This window comes from Pinus tabuliformis, chromosome J (genome assembly GCF_031772625.1).
Source record: "Pinus tabuliformis cultivar Carrire ecotype Pingquan chromosome J, CPIR1, whole genome shotgun sequence".
NCBI lineage: Eukaryota > Viridiplantae > Streptophyta > Pinopsida > Pinales > Pinaceae > Pinus > Pinus tabuliformis.
Window position 1 is genome coordinate 1,629,249,083 of NC_142295.1, and position 9,141 is coordinate 1,629,258,223.

The following is a 9,141-nucleotide window of genomic DNA, read 5'->3' on the forward strand; positions in this document are numbered from 1 at the left end:
CAGGTAATAAGCACTAGTTTTAAAGTTTTAAAGAGGCTAGGAGTGGTGCTAATATCTACCTTGGTGATGACAGAACTTACTAGATTAAAGGGTATGGAGACATTCCTGTGATATTGCCTGATGGTAATATCAGGCGCATCTAGAATGTCATGTATGTATCGGGCATTAAAAATAATTTGATCTTTGTCTCCATGATTATAGATCAGAACCTGAAGGTAGAATTTTTCAAAATCTATTGTGTCATAAAGGATTTGTTGGATCAACAGAAGTCGGTTGCATCTGAAATACAAGTTGGAGGCCTATACAAGTTTAATATTACAAGCGTGCCACACCAAGCTTTAACTTCAACAACGATGACAATAGAGAATCTTTGGCATCAAAGATTCAGACACATCAATCTTCATGACTTATTGCTGCTACAAAAACAAGGTATGGTTAATGGACTCCCTGTTTTAAAAAATGCACATGTTGATTGTGAAGGATGTGCACTTGGGAAGATGCACATGGATGAATTTCCCTCAAGTTTAAATAGAAGAAAGAGAGATATACTCGAACTTGTGCACACTGATATATGTGGACCGATGCAGACAAGGTCATTAGGAGGAGCTTATTATTATTTTTTATTTGTTCATGATTGCACAAGATATACCTGGGTATATTTTCCCAGAAAGAAAAGTCATACTTTTGAATATTTTAAAGAATTTACAAGTATGGTTGAAAAACAGACAGGGAAGGTCATCAAAATTCTTCGCTCAGATCAAGGGGGAGAATACAAGCTTGGAAACTTCATCAAATATTGCAGGGACCATGGAATAATTCAACAGTTTACAATACCCCACACTCCACAATAGAACGAGGTTGCAGGGAGAAAGAAAAGAACTCAGATGGAGTGTGCACACAACATGTTGAAAGGTAAGAACCTATCTAATGGTTTTCAGGCAGAAGCTATTAATACTGCAGTCTATTTAAAGAATAGGAGTCCAACGAAGAGCCTTGATCTTAAGGCTCCATTCGAGGCTTTATATGGTTTTAAGCCTGTAGTTAGTCATTTAAGAGTATTTGGTTCAAAATCTTTTGCACATATTCCTAAGGAGGATAGGAATAAATTGGATGCTAAGGCCATAAAATGCATATTTGTAGGGTATTGTTTTGAGTTTAACGCATACAAATTGTTTAATCCATTTACTCACAAGGTATTTGCAAGTAGAGATGTTATATTCCATGAACATGCTAATGAAGGGAACGGAGACAAAGGCTGCGAGGAATGACACATGCCTTTACTGATTGAAGATATCAATGAGGAAATTAAAGACAACCATGTGCAAGAGCATCATCAGAAAGAAGAATCAAGTGATGTAGGTACAATCAACAATCCAAGTCCACTAAGGAGTGAGAAAGATAGATTTGAGGCAAGTCTACTACCAAGGAGATCAGGTAGGTATACTCAATTACTAGCAAGGTATAGAGACTATGCTCTTATGACCAGTATTTTAAATGTTGTTGAGCCCTTAAATTATAGTGAAGCAAGTCAGTATGATGAATGAAGGGAAGCTATGAAAGAAGAATATGAGTCAATAATTAAAAAAAAAACTTGGGAATTAGTTGAACTGCGAGGAGGGAAACAACCCATAGGTTGTAAATGGTTATATAAACCTAAGTTCAAAGCAGATGGTAGTATAGACAAATATAAAGCTAGGCTGGTAACTAAAGGGTACTCACAGAAAGAAGGTATTGATTATGAAGAGACCTTTGCTCCTGTAGCTAAGTTAAACACTATTAGAATGTTAATAGCCTTAGCTACAAAGCATCATTGGAGGGTACACCAGCTAGATGTGAAATCTGCTTTTTTAAATGGAGAATTGAAAGAAGAGGTATATTTAACACAACCTGAAGGGTTTATTGAATAGGGGTAGGAACATTTGGTCTGTAGATTAAAGAAAGCATTGTATGGATTGAAACAGGCACCCAGATCATGGTATGAAAAAATAGACTCATTTTTCTTGTAGAATGGTTATAAGAGGAGTAAAAATGACCCAAATTTGTATATTGTGTTTGATTTAAAGGGGCAGATTGTCTTGATTTCTTTATATGTTGATGATCTGATTATGACTAGAAATGCTGATGAATTGATTAAAGAAATCAAAGTGTAGATGTCACAGGTTTTTGAAATGAAAGACCTTGGAGAATTACATTATTGTTTGGGTCTTGAAGTCTGGAGGGATTCTGGCCAGACTTTTCTCACTCAAGGAAAGTATGTCAGGGGATTATTGAAGAAATTCATAATGGATTAGTGTAAAGTTGCCTCAGTACCTTTACAAAAGAATGTCAAACTTTAGAATGATGATGGTTCTAAGGAGGTGGATGCTACACTGTATAGACAGCTAGTTGGAAGTCTGATTTATTTGACTACAACTAGACCTGACTTAGCTTTTTCAGTCAGTGTCTTGAGCCAGTTTATGTCAAAACCTCTTGAGAATCATTGGGTGGTAGCAAAAGGTGTCTTAAGGTATCTTCAAGGAACCTTAGACTTTGGAATTAAATATACTGATTCTTTTGATGTTAAATTGACAGGTTTTTCATATTCATACTGGGCTAGAAATCTGGATTACAGAAGATCCATAACAAGTTATGCTTTCAACATTGGGTCCAGGGTCATTTCTTGGAGCAAAAAGAAGCAGAGTATTGTATCCTTGTCTTCAGCAGAAGCAGAGTATCAAGCAATGTGTGCAGCCACTTGTGAAGCGATTTGGTTAATGAGACTTCTTCATGATGCTGGAGAAGAACAAAAAGATGCTGCAACAATTAAATGTGACAACCAAAGTTCAATCAAGCTGGAAAATAACCCCATGTTTCATAAAAACAGAAAACATATTGATACCGAGTTTCACTTTGTTAGAGAAAAGGTTTAGTCTAAACAAATTCTCATTGAATATTGTAATACCTGTGAGAATGCAACAAATATCTTCACCAAGCCCCTTGGAGGGATTAAATTTGAATTTTTTAGGGAGATGTTAGGTGTGCAAGTGAACCCTCTCTCCATTAAGGGGGAGAGTTGAAAATAACAGAGAATATGTATTATTAGAGAGAGTTTGTTTCACAGTTGTGCGTGTGCCCTAGATTAGGATTAGTCCTATTTTCTAGGAGTTAGTTCTAATCCCCCTAAAATGATGTAAACTTATATACTTATGATTTTTATGATTAATTGTATAGAGCGTTCTGCTTGAGCAGTCTCTAGGTGCATCTTGGTCACCTATGAGCTATTAGTTTCAGAATATAAGTTTCATCTTCCATTTTTAATAGGAAGGATCCCTCATTTTCGTGAGAGTGGTCTTCTGGTGAAGTTATGCCAGAACTTGGAATGTTGTCTAGTAATTGGATTCAGGAGATTCATGATTCGAGAGTTTAAGAGTGGAACTCTGGAATCTAGCTTGCCAATTACACCTTTACGAGGGTTGTGAGACAACTTGATGGAGTTAGTAGCCTAGAAGATTTTGAATTAACAATGATGGAGAGGTACGCAGTTATAATGGTTGACATAACCATGTATGCAAAGGACATCCTAGTAGATTGGCGGTTGTAGGTTGGGTACCCATGCATTATGGTGGATGGTTGTTCCTTTATATGGACGTTGACATATTCTTCTTTTTGTTTATAAACACGAGGACCACAACTAGACTTTGCTAATTGTGATTGAGACAAGTAGTCATTAAGGGAGGGACTTAGAAAATATAATTCCCACTTGTCTAAGTTGTGATGGTTTCTAAGTAAAGGAGTTTGTTCCTATTGTTTAGGAGTTGTTAAGATCTAGATATTCTTAGATAAGTGTTTGGTTGAGATATTTCGTCAACTAGTTGATTGTATGGTTAAGATAGAATTACTATTTTCAACCAATTTTTGATATATTAATATTTGTGATTAATCTAATGTAAGTGAGGTCATTGGTGTGCAATTGGTTTTTTAACTAGAATAAATAAATAAGTTCTCCTTTTATAACAATGAAAGAGATAGATGTTATCTAAGGATAACTATGACAATTAGGTGGATTAAAACACAAAAACCCTACATAAAATGACAATTCACAACAATTATCGTATTGAAAAAAAATGTGTTAGAAAATACTAATACTAAAGATATTTACATAGAAAAACATGAAAATTAAATAAATTAATTAATTATATTAACATCAAAAACATTTTTGTATTAATTTCATAACCAAAAGCATCAGAAGAAATAAAATATTTTAAACCAATTTTATAAAATTAATAAAATAAATGAGTAAAATATTTTAAAAACTAAACAAATTTAAGTTAACATTTAGCAGTTGTTGGATCTCTATCCTCTCCTTAGCTCTTTTGTTCCTTTCTTGATTCATTTATTAATTTCTATTCTTTTATTTTTATTATTATTCTTATTCTTATTTTTATTTTATTTAGGTTGAAAAAAATTTAATGCAATACTTTAGTCATAAAAAAGAATCCAAGACCCTCATATTACGATTTACGAATTAGGTAATTTTTTTAATCATAATTCCAAATATATATATAGATGGATAGTTTTATATTTTTAAATTTAAAGTAGAAAGGAAAAAAAAATTCCTCTTAATTTTTGGCCATTACATTCTAGCTATTGGAATGATTTGTATTTCGATCCAATTCTCTATATGATTTGTCTCTCCATCCAATTCACCTGATGCCATGATCTGATTCTTTATCTTGTCGTGACGATGAACCAAATTGGTTGGTTTGAAATGGGTGACAAATGAATTTTGATGTGATTATCACTGAAAAAAATCTCAGAGAAAACAAGATATGGATCACAGAACGATCACAACATTTATTAACTTATTGATCCTTAAAAATAAAAAATAATAATTTTCATTGTTTTAACAAGAAATTTTAGTCCATAATTAAAAAATATATATTTGTTGACCATGATTATAACTTATTTACTGAATAGACTTTAAGTGTGGCTTTTTGAAGATCTTGGCGGATTTTTGGCTGGAATCGTCTTTAAGTGTGACTTTTTGAAGATCCTCGTGGATTTTTGGCTGGAATCTAGTGAAAAAAATTGTTGCCTAATCTTGATTTGTATTGTTTAAAATGTTTTTTTGACTGCATATATAGATTCAGCACCATGAAAAAACCCCCTTGATTTGTATTGTTTAAAATGTTTTTTTCATTGTATACATAGATTCATCACCGTGAAAAAACCCTTGGGCACTTCCATGTTGAAAAGTTCACCCATCAAACTTGTGATTTCAATGAATCTCTATCAAATTCTAAACAAATTAAATCAGAAAATAAACATAAAACTTTTTAAAAAATAACACTTAAAAACTACTCGCTTATTTAAACCTGATATTACATTTTCGTTAGAAAATATAGATGTAACTCTCAAATAAATGTTTATCACCAATCATCATAAACTTAGCATTAAATTTTAATTTTCAACTATACAACTGTCATAAAATAAATATTTGTTAATTAAAATAGTTTTTAATTAATCCTTGACCAATTGGACCTTTAATGTGAATATTTTGTCAACCTGGAATCACTTTTTAAATATTAAATGTTTGAACAATTGCCTAAGTGCAAACCAGTCTTCCCTCAGTCCGTCGTTAGTCTAGGTATACTGTATCGAGTCGTTCAAGCGGGATAGATAGCATTCAAAGTCCGGACACAAGTCGGTCCGCCATTGGTGTAGCTATACCGTATTGACTCGTTCAAACGCACTACCCAACATTCAAAGAACTCGTTCAAGTGGGACGGATAACAATGAAAGGCTATACCGTATAGATTGGTTCAAGTTGACGAGACATTCAAAGGTTTAAAAAGCCAAATCGCAGTCACGGACACGTACCTATAATGCTGGTATACCGTATCAAGTTTATACTGTATCAAAGGTTGGACCAGACTCATGAACACCTTATAATGGGCTTGAGACCATGGTGTACTGGCAGCAAGGCAGCTCATTGATCATTGACTTAAAAAAACAAATGTATAATTTAAATCTTAAACAAACTTTGAGAGGTGCGTCATAAACTTAATATCAACCCATAGTCAGTCCTCAAGATTAGTATAGCCCTCTTGAATTTTAATACACAAATTCAAACGCCGAATAGCAATCGTGAACAAGTTATAATTGAGTACACCATATCCAGTCGTTCAAGTTGAAGAAAGACCGAACCATAGTCAAATTGAAAAGCCAAACCGCAATCATGAACGTCACATTATAATGGTATACCCCATTATTATGATAAAGTATCAAATACGTTAGAATGGTCTTCAAAATTCAAAAGCCAACTCGCAATCATTGAAAACGTTATAATGGGGTATACCGTATGGACTCGTTCAAGTTGAACAGACCGGACTCATGAACACGTTATAATGGGGTTGAGACTATGGTGTGGCAGCAGGGTAGCTCAGTGATTATTGATTTTAGAATGGGGATCAGTGAAAAAAATATGAGAGAGCAATTTCCACAGATTCTGTCTTGTTTTCTTCTCCTGCTTGTGTTGCTGCTTCTTCATATAAAGCCTGCCAATGCGAAAAATGCAGCTTCCGACAGAATAGTGTTGGGCTCTTCTCTCACTGGTAATCAGTCCAGGATTTCTAAAGGCGGTATCTTCAAATTTGGATTTTTCAATCTCAACCACAACAATGTTAAAAAATGGTATGTAGGAATTTGGTATGCCCAGACTTCACAGCAGACAGTCGTTTGGGTGGGCAACGAGCAGCGACCGCTGGAGAACTCGTCCAGCGTTCTTAATCTCACAGAGGACGGGAGTCTCCTTTTGTCTTATGGAAGATCCACCATTTGGTCTTCCAAGGGAAACGGGAATAAGCCTTCTTCTGCTGTGATAAAGGATTCTGGTAACTTGGTTGTTGTAAGTGCCAAGAATAACACACTCAAATCATTTGGCAGAGCTTTGACTATCCGCAAAATACATGGTTGCGAGGCATGAAGGTTAGCAATAGCCAGAGGCTGTCTGCGTGGAGGAGCCCTTGGGACCCGAGTCCTGGACCCTTCACCCTGCGGATGGATCCAAATGGAGCCGTCCAGTTCGTGCTGATTTGAGTACATATTGGCACAGCGGTCTTTGGAACGGCCAATATTTCAGCAATGTTCCCGAATCCGCGGAAGATGGGTCCGATCTTACATATTTCAGAAGCGGTTCGTCCATGTATTTTACTTCAACTATACCGCAGGGAGTCCATTTCTTTACGGATCAGTTCGGACAAATTCGAGCGGACACGTTGGTGGAAAATACAAAATGGATGATGATCTGGCAACGGCCCCTCACTCAATGTGAGGTTTATGCCATATGCGGGCCTTATGGATCGTGCAATAATAACAATGTTCAGTCCTGCAACTGCGTGTGGGGCTTTGTGCCAAGAGACAGCGGAGATTGGGATTCTCACCAGTGGTCAGGCGGCTGTGTTCGGAAGACCCCCTTACGATGCAGTCATGCGGCAAACCAGAGCAGCACCGACGGGTTTGTAGAAATAAGTGGCACATCTGTGCCCTCTCACGGGGTTGAATACAAAGGCCAAAACCGGTGCCAGGAAGCCTGTCTCAGCAATTGCTCCTGCACCGCATACGCTTACATTAACGGCACTTCGCGGAGGTGTGTAATGTGGTTCAGTGAATTACTAAATTTGTACGATACTTCCAACGGGATCTCTTTGTTTCTGCGGTTAGATGCCGCTGATGTGCCTCATTCCGTCAATTCCAAGAAGAAGACCAAACTCGCAGGCGTGGTGGGCGGTGTCGTAGGAGGCCCGCTTGCTATTTTGGCCTTTGTGTTGTTGTTTATCTGGTTTTGGAAGCGTTCCATTTTGCTTTCCACAGAATACGTCCCCGCCGGGCTAACTTTATTCACTTACAAAGCGCTGCAGAATGCAACGAAGAATTTTTCTGAGCGTCTGGGAGGTGGGGGTTTCGGCTCCGTCTTCAAAGGGACTTTAGCAGATGGCTCTCCGGTGGCAGTTAAGAAGTTGGAGAGTGTGAGCCAAGGAGAGAAGCAATTTTGCATGGAGGTGAGTACCATCGGAGTAGCCCAGCATGTGAATTTGGTTAGGCTGCTGGGGTTTTGTACGGAGGGTTCCCAAAGACTGTTGGTGTACGAATACATGCCTAATGGCAGCCTCAGCTCCTTCCTATTTAAGAAATCCCAGAGAAATCATGAACAGCACAAGTTGTTGAACTGGAAAACGCGTTTCAGCATCGCAGTGGGAACTGCCCGGGGAATTGTTTACCTGCACGAGAAGTGCAAGGACCGCATTATTCACTGCGACATCAAGCCCGAAAATATCCTCCTCGATTCCAATTTCTGCCCGAAGGTGGCCGATTTTGGAATGGCGAAGCTCCTCGGCAGAGAGTATAGTAAGGTTCTGACGACCATTAGAGGAACCAGAGGGTACTTGGCCCCCGAGTGGCTCTCAGGTCTGCCGATCACTGTGAAGGCCGACGTCTACAGCTTCGGAATAACGTTGCTTGAAATAATTGCGGGGCAAAGAAACATGGACAAGGTCTCTGAATCGTCCGAACTGTTCTTTCCGGCTTGGGCTGCAACTCACATCAGCAACGGAAACGGCATGGAGGTACTGGACAAGGAATTGTTGAACGATGCAGACGCGGAACAAGTGGAGAGGGCTGCCACAGTGGCAGGATGGTGCATTCAGGACGACGAAGAAGCGAGGCCGTCAATGAGTGAAGTGTTGCAGATATTGGAAGGCATTGTAAACGTACCCCCTCTTCCCCCAATTCCCCACTCACTCGATACCTGTGATGACGGTCCAGTCGTTGTCTTCTGGGATAAAAGTACCTCTACTGAATGTGCACGCAACGACACTGCTAGTCCCTCCACTCCACTTTAGAACCTCGATAATATTTTTTACACAACCTCTATATTATCTTGTGTGAAATTTGAGGTGTCTTCATGGCAGATTCTCTCTTTTTCTACATCGCATTACGCATCCAAAACTATTGTACAAAATTCATATACAAAGTAAATAAAGAAATTTGAATGAAGATATTTAATGAAATTGTTTATTATATTTTTATATATTCCATCTTATTACTCCCTGCAATAGGGACGGGACTACAATAATCGAACAAATGGTCGAGTTAACATTAGCC

General features: G+C 37.7%; 1 pseudogene; it reads left to right on the forward strand.

Annotated features, from left to right (window-relative positions):
* Positions 1-6,400: 6,400 nt before the first annotated feature.
* Positions 6,401-8,940, forward strand: LOC149233735 (G-type lectin S-receptor-like serine/threonine-protein kinase At2g19130 pseudogene; annotated as a pseudogene).
* The last annotated feature ends 201 nt before the right edge of the window (positions 8,941-9,141 follow it).